Raw genomic sequence first — 14,798 nt, 5'->3', positions numbered from 1 at the left:
GGTCTAAATATTTGCCTGGCCTCTTTAGTTCCACTTAAATAAATTATTAAAAGCTAATATGTTCTACCTTGTGTTTCCCCCTTGATATTCATTTTATTATATTTTGCTTTCCTACTTCAAAGTTATTTATTATATAACTCTATTTTCTTTTATTTTTACTCTCCCTCCTCTCCCCAGTTAAACTTTCCTCTTACCTTCCAGCACACATAACTTGAAAATCACTATTACTATGGAAGCTGTCATAAATATACTTTGGGAAGAATGGATTTTAGAAATCGGAGAATACATCATGTGCCATGTGAACAAGCCAAGGTGCAATAAATCAAAACAGCCATTAGAATCTGTTGTTAATTCTGATTATTTACTTACTGAAAGGCCTGCCCAACTCATAAACTATAATTCCTTGCAGCATACAGCAACTAAAGCAGTATTACAAAATGCTCCATATCAAAGCAACCAGAAATCAACAATAACAAAACACATATCTTACACCTCTTAGGACAAACCCTTCAAACATTCTGGCCCCAATGCCAAGTCTTCAAACCCTTCCTGAAGATTAAGAGGCTCAGGCTTGTCAATTCTAGTATTTATTTGATTTTTCAATCACTTACAAGATACAGGTATAAGAATAAATATACAGTAGTTTTGAATACATGAGATAGATACTTACAGGTGAAACTCAAAAAATTAGAATATCATGCAAAAGTTCATTTATTTCAGTAATGCAACTTAAAAGGTGAAACGAATATATGAGATAGACTGATTACATGCAAAGCTAGATAGTTCAAGCCATTATTTGTCATAATTGAGATGATTATGTCTTACAGCTCATGAAAACCCCAAATCCACAATCTCAGAAAATTAGAATATTGTGAAAAGGTTCAATATTCTAGGTTCAAAGTGTCCCACTCTAATCAGCTAATTAAGCCATAACACCTGCAAAGGGTTCCTGAGCCTTTAAATGGTCTCTCAGTCTGGTTCAGTAGGAATCACAATCATGGGAAAGACTGCTGACCTGACAGCTGTGCAGAAGACCATCATTGACACCCTCTATAAGGAGGGAAAGCCTCAAAAGGTATTTGCAAAAGAAGTTGGATGTTCCCAAAGTGCTGTATCAAAACACATTATGTGGAAGGGAAAAGTGTGGAAGAAAAAGGTGCACAAGCAGCAGGGATGACTGCAGCCTGGAGAGGATTGTCAGGAAAAGGCCATTCAAAAGTGTTGGGGACTTTCACAAGGAGTAGATTGAGGCTGGAGTCAGCAAACTCACCTGACCTGCACTCCATAGAGAATCTATGGGGCATTGCCAAGAGAAAGATGAGAGACATGAGACCAAACAATGCAGAAGAGTTGAAGGCTGCTATTGAAGCATCCTGGTTTTCCATAACACCTCAGCAGTGCCACAGGCTGATAGCTTCCATGCCACGCCACATTGAGGCAGTAATTGCTGCAAAAGGGGCCCAAAACCAAATGCTGAGTACATATGCATGCTTATACTTTTCAGAGGTCTGATATTGCTCTATGTACAATCCTTGTTTTATTGATTGCATGTAATATTCTAATTTTCTGAGATTGTGGATTTGGGGTTTTCATGCTCTGCATGTAATGAGTCTATCTCATATATTAGTTTCACCTTTTAAGTTGCATTGCTGAAATAAATGAACTTTTGCACAATATTCTAATTTTTTGAATTTCACCTGTATAAGAAAAAAAAACAATAGGAAAGGGATGGTAGGCCCGATTGGTGCACTTATGCACGCCCCCTACAGGCCTCTTAGGAAGGGAGTGAGGTCAATAGTAGACAGTCTAAGATTAAAATTTTGTGGGTTTGGGGAAGAAACCACAGAGTCAGGTAGAGTATTCCAAAGAGTATTCTGTTGCTGAAGTCCTATTTTCTGCAGTGAGTTTGCAGTCAAGTTTGGTGCAGTTAACCTTGAGTTTGTATCTATTGTGTTCTCTTGTATTGTTATGATTGAAGCTGAAGTATTCATTTGCAGGTAGGACATTGCAATGTATGATTTTATATACTATATTTAGATCGGACCGGAGACAGCATAGTTCTAGGTTTTCTAGGTCTAGAGTTTCAAATCTGGTGGCATAAGGTATTCTGCAATGAGTAACCATGCAGCTTTACATGTAGAAATAAATGTTAATTAACAATTCATTCTAAAACCAGGAATTCTTGTGTTGAGTATTTTTGTTATTTTTAAACGCTATGCTTTGCAATAAAAAAGAGAAGAAAAGGAGAAAAATATCTGAATATTTATTATTTTGAGTTATTCATTTACTCTTGCATATGTTCATATTCTATAGAATTAATTTGTTTACATTTAAGTTTACCTCTGTAAATGATAGAGTAAGCATATAGAGTAATGCAAGCAAATCTTTCTAAACACACCTCCAAATTGAGACCAATAAGATGTTTGCTATTGTATAAATAACCATTCTATCAATGAGAGTCTCACATAATGGTGATTTCTTTGGCCATTATGCTTTACTTTACAATATAATGTAGTATGATCAGTGTTAAGTTCGGAAAGAAGGGAGGCCACACCAGAGCTTCAGTCATAACACACGCTTTATTCATGGGAATAAAGGGGGCTGTCGCGTCTGCAGCTAACAGCAGACCTACCAGCGAACAGCAGCTGGCTCAACCTAGCAGCCGGCTTTTATAGCCGACTGTCGAAGGGAGCCAGCCAATGGGACTAAACGCCCCGTAAGAATTGCGGACCTGATGGGGAACTGGTGTCAGCCCCAAGGACATAACACCCCTTCCCCCCAGATATGAACATGAGTAGTCTTTAAGGTATGAAGGCGGTTTGTGTTGCCGCTCTGATCGTCTTAGTTCGGGTGTAGGAGCGGGTGGCACAGAGTTCGGGACAGCGGGGATTTGGTCCCTTGGTAGCTGTCCAGCCACCCGACCTTGCTCGCCGGTCGCCGGCCGGGTTGTCGAGTCGCTGCGGTCTCCCGGTGCGGTAGGGGAGCTGCTGGGGATGGATGTTGCTTCTGTGGGATGGTCACGGTCAGCCGTCTGCTCCCTCAGTTCGGTTGGTGGAGGCAGGTTACTCTGAGTGTCCCAGCTAGGTGCCGGATGCGGTGCCTGGAATGTTGCTGTGGTCTCTGGGTCGGTGGTGGCGTGTTCGTTCTGCGGCTCCTCAACTGATCCAGGTGCCTTCGCCAAATGCGCCCGTCTTCTAACTGGACGTGGTACGACCTGGGCCCCGTGATGGCCACGATCCTGCCCGGTACCCACAACGGTCTCCCGCGTAGTTTCTGGTGAAGACTTGATCCTGTAAGACAAAACTCCTGACCCTACTGTTAGACCCAATGGGTGTATCTGGGCAATAGTGAGGTGCAGCCTGTCTAGTATTGTCCTTAGCGTCTGCCCATCAGTAGCTCTGCCGGTGACTTGTTTGTGACCGTGCACGGGGTCGAGTGTTGGCTTATAAGGAATCTAGAGAGTCTGGAATGCCAGTCATCTTGGGAGAACCTGGCGAGGCCTCTTTGGCTGTTCTGACTGCTCGTTCGGCCAACCCATTGCTCGAGGGTGAAAGGGAGCCGTTAGGATGTGCCGGATGCCTAGGTTGGTGACATACCGGCTGAAGTCTGTGGGACGTAAATTGAGGACCGTTATCCGACACAATGGTGTCTGGGAGACCGTGTGTGACGAACAAACGAGTCAGTGCTTGGGCGACTGCTCGTGTGGTGGTTGAGAGTAGGAGTGCCACATTGATCCATTTAGAAAATGAGTCTACTACTATTAGGAATGTTTTGCCATGGAATGGGCGGCCAGGTCAACATGTAGACGGGACCATGGTGCGTTGGTGTTTTCCCATTTGGTGGGAGGGGTTACTGGGCGCTGGCCGGGATTCTTGACAGGGACAGCAGGAGCTTACCATTTTGCAATTTCATCGTCCATGCCCGGCCACCATACATAGCTCCGTGCCAACGCCTTCATTCGTACAATGCCGGGTGCCCTTCGTGTAATGCCTTCAGGACGGGTCTGCGTAGTGATTCTGGAATGACAACTCTGGTCCCCCACAGCAGACAACCCTGTAAACTGGAAAGTTCCTGTTGGCGGACTTTAAAGGGTGAAAATTCGTTAAAGGGTTACTGCCGGCCACCCTCCGTACCCAGTCCAGGACCTGGGCGATCAGTTTGTCCTTCCTGGATTGGAAGGCAATGTCTCTCGCAGTGATTGGAATTCTGAACTCACTGGTGTCAAAGATGGTGTGGACTGGGGCCGGATCCTCCACAGGCGTTAGTAGCGGGCAGCGGCTGAGGCGTCTGCATGGCTGAGGTTTTTCCTGGACGGTGCACCAACTTGTATGAATATGCTGCCAGGAATAAAGTCCATCTTGTCATTAGGGCGACAAGACTTGTGGTGTTTGCTTTTCTCCGAGAGAAGCCCCAACAACGGTTTGTGGTCTGTAACCAGTTCGAAGTTGTGCCCAAATAGAAATTCATGAAATTTTTTTAACAGCTGCTACGGCAGCTAGGGCCTCTTTGTCGATTTGGCTATAGTTGCGTTCTGTCGTTGAAAATGTTCTAGAAAGAACGCAATGGGGGCTTCGGACCCGTTGGGTAGTCTATGACTTAATACTGGCCCCAATTCGAAAGGCGAGGCATCTGCTGCCAAGACTAGCGGTAGGTTCTGGTTGAATTGGATCAGTACAGCATCTGAAGTGAGGAGTGACTTGACTGCCCTGAAAGCGTATTCCTCTTTGGGCCCCCAGTGCCATGGAACATTTTTATCTAAGAGTCTATGTAGTGGTTCTGCCACTGATGCCTTGTGCGGCAGAAATGATGCATAGAAGTTCAGCAGGCCTAGGAAGGCTTGTAGTTCTGGTTTGACGACGGTGTGGGCGCTTCGTGAATGGCTTTAACCTTTGATTCTACCGGGTGGATGCCAGAGGCGTCTATTCGGTACCCGAGAAAGTCCACCTGCTTAGTGGCTATGGTGCATTTTTTCTTTTTTTAGTTTGAGGCCATGCTGTCTGAATCTGTCCAACACCCCTCTAACTCTGAGGAAAAGCTGTGTTTTGTCCCGGCGGAAACCAAGATGTCATCAAAGAACGGAACCACGCCAGAGAGGCCCTGTAGGATCCGTTCCATTAACGACTGGAATATGCCGGGCGACACTCACACCAAATTGGAGGCGCTTGCATCGGAAAGCCCTCTATGGGTAACAATGGTTTGCAATTGGCCGTTTGGTTGTCTACAGGAAACTGTTGGTAAGCCTGAGACATATCCAATTTGGCGAATATCTTTCCGGGTTCGAATGTGTGCAGTAAATGCTGAATTACTGGCACTGGGTATGCGCTAGTCTGTAAATAGCGATTTATTGTGGTCTTGTAATCTGAACACATCCTTATACTACCATCTTTTTGAGGGTGTGACAATAGGTGTCTCCCACTTAGCAAAATCCGTGGGTTCGATGACCCCTTGTTTTAACAATTTGTCTAGTTCCGCATCCAGCTTAGAACGCAGAGCACTCTCCGCGGTTTCAAACGGATGGGAACTGCCTGGGGTCCACTGAGAAAGAAATAGGTGTGCCCTTGTAGCACCCCAATTCATCGCTGAAAACGTCAGCGTAATCAGAGAATAGTGAGTCGGTGTCAGAGGACGAGACAGCATGAACCCCGTTAAGTTAAGGCCAAGAGAGGGGAACCAATCCAACCCCAAAAGACTAGGAAGGGCACCATCAACTACCACTAATGGCAGGTGTCCTTTAAAGGTTCTGAATTTGACTAGGAACTTGCCTGTTCCGATTACTGGAATGTTCTTCCCTTGGTAGTCTCGTAAGGATAGGCGACTCTTCTGCAGCTGTTTCCTGGACAGGCTGGGACGTATCTTCTTGAGTGTGCTCCATGAAATAATCGAGAGTGCTGACCCGGTATCGACCTCCATTAGGCAGGGTTTACCTTCTAAATGAATGGAGAGTTTAATTTTATTGGGTGTTAAGAAGGTATGGTTAGCTTGATAGCATGTAAAACAGTTTTCTACTTGCCTGGATGGCCCCGAGGGGGCGTAAGATGGTGGCTTTTGTGGAGCCACGTGCGCTGCCTGGCACACCCTAGCGATGTGTCCTCTTCTGCTGCAGTTGTTGCAGGTGGCACTTTTGAACCTGCACATTGCTCTGGCATGGGGACCCCCACAGGAAAGGCACAGCGGGGTGTGCCTAGGTACGTTGCCTTCTCTCGGTCTAGTTCCTACCTGTGGCTGCTTGAATGGTTTGAGACGGTGCACTTCAGATTGCTCGATGGGCTCTTCTTCGCTCACCGCCTCCTCAGAATGTACAGTGACTGGATTACCTTTGGGGTGCTTCCCTGTATTTCAGCCGCTGATTGTATTGCCAATTCTGCAGCCAGGGCTTCCTCAATGGCTTGTGCTAGATTGAGGTCCTTCCTTGCCAACAACCGACTCTGTAGTCTTGCATCCTTGACCCGCAGACAAGTTGGTCCAGGAGCATGTCATCAAGGTAGCCTTTAAATTCACAGTGCAGGGCTGCGGTTCTGAGGGCTGCCATATATTGGTTTATGGTTTCTCCCTCCGCTTGCTTCCTCATGCGAAGGCGAGCGTCTCGCGATCTGTGACAGTTTTGGTGAATAATGATTGGAGAGAGTCTCCAGTAGCTCAGACCATGGGACATTCTTGAGTTCTCTTGGGGCGAACAGTGCTGTTGCCGTGTCGAATACGGTGGCCCCGCAGTAGCTCAGGAAGAAAGACTTCTTTGTTGTCTGTAGCGTCAGCCAGACCTACAGCATCAATATAATGGTTAAAACGGTTTTTATAAGAGTCCCATTTATCTTCGTCTGGTTTGAATGGCTGGAACGCCGGATTCGCATTCATGACTGGTTCAGCTTTCGCAGGTGAAATAAGTCTCACTGGGAATACAGGCCCTGGAAAGGGTAGCAGCTACAGTTTGTAGTGCTGTTAACGAGTGTTCAGCTTCTGAGTTCTCTCTGGGTTGTACAGGTAGCAGCTGCGCTCGCAGTGCAATTCGGTCTGGTGATTCAGCTCGTGGAATCTCTCTGGGTTTTCTCGCTCTCTGCAGCCCTTGGCGGCTGGAACAGACGCTATAACTGACGTCCATTTAAATTTCGCGCCCTTACAAGGGCGAGGCGGCGATGCTGCAGCTGCGCGCTGACAGCGATTTAAATCTCGCGCCTGAATTTAGCGGTCGTGAGCGACGCGCTGGAGCTTCGCTACACGCAATTCTGGCAAGTTTGTTGTTGGGCGGCTGAGGCTCTCAGTGCCCACTCTCTTGCAGCTAGTTTGTGATCTTGAGCGGCTACACGCTCCGCTTCGATTTCCTCTCAAATGGCTGACCGAGCTCTCAACGTCGCGGCTACGGTTCAGCGCTTCAGATTCGTGATTTTCAGCTCTTGTATAGCTGCTGGCTGGCCAGATCCCATCCTCGTCGCCAATGTTAAGTTCGGAAAGAAGGGAGGCCACACCAGAGCTTCAGTCATAACACACGCTTTATTCATGGGAATAAAGGGGGCTGTCGCGTCTGCAGCTAACAGCAGACCTACCAGCGAACAGCAGCTGGCTCAACCTAGCAGCCGGCTTTTATAGCCGACTGTCGAAGGGAGCCAGCCAATGAGGACTAAGAACGCCCCCGTAAGAATTGCAGACCTGATGGGGAACTGGTGTCAGCCCCAAGGACATAACAATCAGTATGCTTTTATTGCTGTAACTTTTTGCATATATGTAGTCTTTGACTTATGATCACAATTAAACCTGGAATTTAGCTTGTATGTCATTTCAGTCATCAAGTGAAAAGTCCATAACCACCTTGCTCATTGACTGCAATCCCTGCTTTCCTCATTGCAGTTGTTAAGCAGATGGAGCTAAAGAGCAAGGAGATTCTTTTCTACAGTCCAGTGGTGGAGTTTGTCTGCCCTTCATGGAAAGGAATTTCATCTGAAAATCCATGCAGGAATTTACGTCATTTGGCAATCTCTAGAGGCTGGCTGCAAATACCTCATGCTACAAATCTTCTTCTTCTTCTTCCTAGCATATTCCTGCAAGTCCAAGGTCTGCTTTTCGGATCATTGAATGCCACTTTGCACAGTCAGCTGCATCTCCAGAGTGAAGGCTTGTAGCTTGCATATCTTTGTTGATGGTGTCTTGTCATCCCTGTTTTGAGTGCCTACAAGGTCACCAGCCCTTCTAGTTGATAGGCAGTCTTGGCAACAGTGGAAGGTGCTGCTCTCAGGGAATGTCCATACTGGTAGAGCCAGCCTTCTCTCAACTTCTCTGTAATTGGTGTCACACAAAAATGTTGTCAAATCGTGTCATTTGTTATGTGATCAAGAAGGGAGATGCCCAATATCCAATGGAGGTTTCACATTTCTATGGCATGAACATAGCTTTTGGTCCCTGTTGTTGCTGCCCAGTATTCAGTACCATACAGTGCAACTGGGTGGATGGTTATCTTGTAAACCCCATGCTGCAAATGCTCTGTGTCAAAATATTGCTTGGATTTTGGGACAGACTTTTTTCAGTCAGCTTCCTGGAAAGTAAAATGCTTCTTGGCAGAGGGACTCTGACCTGTGCGTGGCAAAATCAATCTAACAGGCAGTGCTTAAAGAAATTTTTTATAAGATTATGTATCCTTGGTATTTGTTGGCACAGAAATTGTCTAGAATATATAAAGGTACTTGGAAATTTTTGCTGGAAATGTGTACAATATGCAGAGACATTTCATGATGTTTAGTGGACATGTAAAATGGCCAAAATAATTAATTCAGAAAATGTTAAATATTAAAATACAACTGAAATCATAAACTTTTTGTCTGGGACTAAGGTACAAGAGTTAGAAAAAGTCTTCTGACCATGATTTAGGTATCTACTTCTTTAAAATAACTTCATTCATAACTTCTAGCAATGGAAGATTCAACGATTCTTGTAATGTTTTGTAAAATTCACTTATTCCAAAAGAGGAGGCCGATCCGTTACAAATTACAAATTAAGAACTATAGACCTATTTCTCTACTAAATGCAGATTATAAAATCTTTGCTTCAATATTGGCAGAAAGACTTAAAAAATATCTAAATAATTTTATTCATCCTGATCAAAATGGATTTCTGCCAAAGAGACAAATTAAAGATAAAATGAGAGTAATCTTGGACACCTTGGAATATAACAAGGCACATCCTGAAAAACAAATGGCTCTGATATTTCTAGATGCACAGAAGGCATTTGATAATGTGAATTGGCGATTCATGTTATTACTGCTGGAATATATGGGCTTTGCTAGAAAATGTATTCAAGCAATAGAAGCTATATACTATAAGCAAACAGCAAAGGTAATGATAGAGGGAGAACTGACAGACTCTATCAATATAAGAAAAGAAACAAGACAAGGGTGCCCACTATCACCTTTGTTGTTTGTGTTAACTTTGGAAGTGTTAAACAGAAATATTAGAGATGAAAAGAATATAAAAGGAATGAAAATCAAAAAGGAAGAATTTAAGCTGCAAGCATTTGAAGATGATCTGGTTTTCATCTTAGAAGACCCTCTAGAAACAGCACCAAAATTGATAGAAAAGATAGAGACTTATGGAAAGGTGGCTGGTTTTAAAATAAATAAAGATAAGACAAAGATCTTGACAAAGAATATGCTATTAAGACAAAAGGAAGAACTGGCAGACTTAGTGAAAATTCAGGTCACGAATAAGATCAAGTACTTGGGGATATATTTGCCAGCAAGATGTAGTACACTAAAAGAGAATAATTATATCAAACTTAAACAGCAGATAGCGCTAGATCTGGCGAAATGGGAAAATTTACAACTGTCACTATTAGGGAGAATTTCAACAATCAAGATGAATATATTACCCAGAATTTTACATTTGATTCAAACAATTCCAATTAGGCTTGGAAAAGATTACTTTGAAGATTTAAATAAAATTGTGTTGAAATATATATGGCAAAGTAAGAAAGCAAGAATAAAGTTAAAACTTTTGCAAGATGCTAGAATTAGAGGAGGATTTGGTTTGCCTAATTGGGAGTTGTATTATCAAGCTACAAATCTGATGTGGGTTAAGGAATGGATAACACTAAGAAATACTAGATTGTTAACATTAGAAGGACATGATTTGTTGTTGGGGTGGCATGCTTTTTTATGGTATAAAGGAACTAAAACACAGGGGTATTTTAGAAGACATTATATCCGGGAGTCTCTGTGGTTAAACTGGGAGAAGATTAAAAGACAATGTTATTTGAAAATTCCAGTCTGGTTATTGACTATTGAAGCATTTTCCTATCCTATAATATACAAAAAGGAACAAACAGTTAGATATGGTGAAGTATTGAATGAAAAGGGTGAACTCAAATCTATACAAAAACTAGAGGAACAAGGTATAAAGATGAATTGGTTTTCATATGCGCAAATACATTCAAGGTATGATAAAGATTCTAAAATGGAAGGTTTCTATGATAAACTGACTGATTTAGATAAGATTTTGACAGGTACTGATGAAAAGGTGATTAAAATATTGTATGGATATTTATTAGAAATTAAATTAGAAGAAGAACAAGTTAAAGAAACTATGATTGCTTGGGGGAAGAATTTTGGATATGGGATTGATTTAGAGAAATGGCAAAAATTGTGGTCTCAAAATTATAAAATGACAATGTCAACAGCATATAAAGAAAATTTGTATAAGATGTTTTACAGGTGGCATTTTCCCCCGACAAGAATAGCAAGAATGTTCAAGAATAAATCCGAAAAATGTTGGAAATGTCATCAGACACCTGACTCATATTACCATATGTGGTGTGTGCAGGTGCTAAAAAATACTGGACTAAAATCCACATGTGGTTGGAAAAAATGACAAAAAAACATATAGACTTGAAACCAGAGATATTTTTATTGGGAATTTTACCTGAAATATATAGTAAAGACTTGAAATATCTGATTGTAAATGTATTAACAGTGGCTAGGATTGTATTTGCCAAAAACTGGAAAAATGAGAAAATACCATCACAGGAGGAAATTATTAAGAAAATATTGGAATGTGCTGAAATGAGTAGACTGACATTTGAAATTAGAGAAAAAGATGATAAACAATTTTATAAAATTTGGGATCTTTTCTATCAATGGTTAGACAATAAAGTACAGTAATGAAATATGTAGGCTTTTAGAAAATAATAAATATTTAAAGATGTACTTCTTTCTTATTATATCTACAGAATGATTTTAGGATAGATTTGGGGTGATAATATGAACTGTTATAAAACAAACTAAGTAAATTATGATTATCTTGTAAAACATGAATAAAAGTATAGTCAAATGATTGATTAATAATTATACTAAGGTATTTAATTTTTGATTGAAAATATGAGATTATATGCAATGTAATTGTAATTGAAGACTACGAAATGGAAGCACAAAACAATTTGTAAACCAACCGCCACACTGTATGTATACATATGGAAGATGGCTTGATATTTTTATGTTTTGTTTGTTTATGTTTGTTTTTAAAAACTAATAAAAACTTAAATTAAAAAAAAAAGAGTTAGAAAAAGTCACAGAACTTTGTTGTTATATATGACAATTGCACCAAGGCAGGGTGGGATGCTACCAGTTCTGCCCAGCTCTATAGAACTGGTAGTTCTGAAGAGCAGCAGACACCAAACCATTTCTGTGTCTGCTGCTTTTTTGCCCACCCACCTACCCAGGCTTTTACCTGTCCTTTATTTCCTGCTTTTTCAACTTCAGCTGCTTTGCGCAGCACAGCTGAGCTTGAAAAAGCAGGAAAAAGGTGGCTTTTTAAATGCTGCACACCCACGCGCAGCACTCATCAGCTGTCCAGGCAGCACAGCTGAAGGTTTATTACATGCACACACAGCGCGCATCTGGTGCACATGCGTGCATCTGGCACACATGCGCGCAAAGCGCTTAAGCGTGCGCAAAACATAATCACCGAACCAGTAGTAACACCTGTTGAATCCCACCCCTGCACCAAGGCTATTTATTATATGCTCAGAAATGGATAGTCTCAATTATATCAACACAGAGAAATGGTTGATAAAGATGATAGAACTTACAGAGAGGAGAGAAAAAACAATATTCACATTTATGATTGACTTGAAACTCCTCAAAGACTTTTTCTATGAAACAGAAAAGTGCACTTTTAATTAGTGATTTTGATGAGTAGAAAAAAGAATGGATAATAGAAAAAAGTGAGGGGGTTTTGTAAACATACAATAAGAGAGAAATTTGTAAATGTAATTGTTGCCAAGATTAGAACCTTCTTTTTATTTATTTTTTATTCTTTCTTTCTGCATTTTTGCTTTCCTTCCTTCCTTTTTCCCTGCCTGCCTGCCTCTGCTCTTTATTCACTTTTGTTTTGTTTCTTTACAAAAACTTTACTTAAAACTATTATAAAGCAAACAAGTTTGAAAAACTATCTACTTAGTAAACCACATCCCAAAATAAAAGAAAAGCTATTTTAAAGATTTAAAGTATATAAAACAAGTGCCAAAAACTGAGGACCCCTTGCAGCTCTCTAAACTTGGTTATTTGCTTGCAAATATGCTGAATTAGGTAATAACATCAGTGTGGACTTTGCTCCCTGTTTATAGATAGTAGTTTGCACTGGGAGTTGGTTTCTCCTTTGTATTCCTTGATTAGGTTATTTTTGCTTAATAGTTTGGTATTCCACAAAAGTGAAAGAGTACTGAAATTCCCAAAATAGAGAAATGGATAGTAAAATGTGAGAAAAGGTGGCAAATGGCAAATCTGATCTATGGGACCAGGAAGGAAACAAATGCTGTTTAAAAGACTGGGAACTTTATATAAAACTTTTGCTAAAAGAAGAAAAGAGAAATGATTTTTATAGATTTAATGATTTAAAAAGATGAGAAATAAAGAAGGAGCTGAAAAGTTTTTTAAAATAACTAAATAGGAGAGAAGATAATTGTTCAGTATTTGTTGATGAATTTGTTGGAAATAATTATATTTCTTTAGTTGCTTTCATTTTTTTCTTGAACCTTTTTTCTGTTTTATCTTTAGGTTTGATTTTTATTGTATACAAAATTTTAATAAATATATATTTTAAAAAGATCAATTATTATATGGGCATCCCTAAAGTATTCTAGAGAAGACTATAGGACTGCATGAAACTGTTTGAAATCCCACAGCAAATTCTGAGAGGGAATACACTGCACATGTGCCATGAGACAGATATCTGCCTTCTTTGCAACCTTCTAGGGTTCCCCAATCCTTCATCATAGATCATGTCATCAGAGATCTCTAGAATGGGCCCTGTTTTTTCTCTAAACTCTCACAGAAAAATTGAAAGAATTCATTGACTCAGTGTTTCTAGTTTTCTGCTATTAACAAGAAATACAAGCAGAGGAGGCAACAGGTTATATAAATATCTGAGTGACTGAGTATAAATCTCTAGTGAAAATGACTGAAAAACAAAGCTGGGCTCAGTGTACCAAGATGACTTTTAAGTTCATCCACAATATATGTAGGATGCATTTTAAAGTGAGGTTACATTAGGGTATATTTATTTCATTAAATATCCAAAGCTCAAATACCAGTCTGATATTAGTGCCAGAATTTATTTGATTCGTATTTTCAGTGCCACAACTTGTTGTAATTTCACCTCAGAAGATATACTAGAGTATCTTTTTTACTACTGAAATACTCAAATATCTGAAACTAAAGTTTTTTGGAACAGCAGAGATAGAATTTATATGAAATACATCTTCAGCAATTCTCATCCATGTAGATAATTATGAATTCTTTCCTGATTTATTTCAGGGTCTTTTTGTGCAAAGACCCAGAAGAACCAAATGAGAGGAACACACAGAGTTGCTCCTATCAGTGAGATGTGCAACATAGAAATTTAATAAATAAGTATTTCCTGTAATCATAGGCTGTCTGAAAATGTTCATTCTTTTTGCAGAAAGTGAGATATAATAATAGAGACCAGGACTACCTAAAAATCTTAGTCTGTGTTGTTCCTGATCCATAAAACAGGGGTCTTCATGAGGTCCTGCATAGTTGAGTCAGCAGATTTTCATACACACTTCCTTTTCCATTTAATGGTATTAATATACAATAGATTATTGATATATTACCAATTTATCACATCTTGTTGATCCTTGGCATTTGGACCATTTATGATTGGAATAAGCAAGTAAGATCTCATACTGGAATTTATATAATGAATCTACCACTCCTGGAAGTTATCCACATTTATACTAGGCTGAGCCTAAGGGTGGATTGAGAAAAACACTGATAGCAAATCTAATTTTATATGACACCAAATCTCTTTTAAAGCTGTAAACAATATATTTTTATACTATTTCTTTACTACTCTTCTTCCCAAATTGCCCAAAGCAGTTTACAGAGAACAATTAAAAGAACCTTAAATGTAACCATCAACAATAAAACTAACAATCCTAAGAGTCAATAAAAATACAAAAATTAAAACAAGATTCTTTTTTTAAAAAAGCAATTAAAAAGGCAATTGAAAAAAAGCAAACTTGCCCTGGAGCAATTGTTATTCTACAAATGCCTTCATGAACCAATTTGTCTTCAATGGGCTTTCATTGTATCCGTTTGTTAGTGCTTAAGGCAGCAATTTTACACCATTTTTCTGAAAGTAAGTTCTGTTAACACTACCAGTTTTGCCACAAAAATGAGTGGTTTATTGTATGACTAGATGAGATTTTGAATTATAATGCACTGAGAATTTCTAGTCTACCAACTCTCATTAAAGGTGCATTTATTAAAAAATACATGTGATTTTTAAAGAAAATAAAG

At 40.2% G+C, this 14,798-nt stretch overlaps 1 protein-coding gene across 1 annotated transcript in view; it reads left to right on the top strand.

Moving 5' to 3' along the window:
* Positions 1-14,798, top strand: part of SKAP1 (src kinase associated phosphoprotein 1) — a 502,719-nt gene that overhangs the window by 383,707 nt on the left and 104,214 nt on the right. The gene's annotated exons all lie outside the window — the stretch shown is intronic.

This window comes from Pseudonaja textilis, chromosome Z (assembly GCF_049901715.1).
Source record: "Pseudonaja textilis isolate UNSWEBS1 chromosome Z, rPseTex1.2, whole genome shotgun sequence".
In the NCBI taxonomy this organism is placed as follows: Eukaryota; Metazoa; Chordata; class Lepidosauria; order Squamata; family Elapidae; genus Pseudonaja; species Pseudonaja textilis.
The sequence above is the reverse complement of the archived record's forward strand: the minus strand, read 5'-3'. Positions and strand labels throughout refer to the sequence as shown.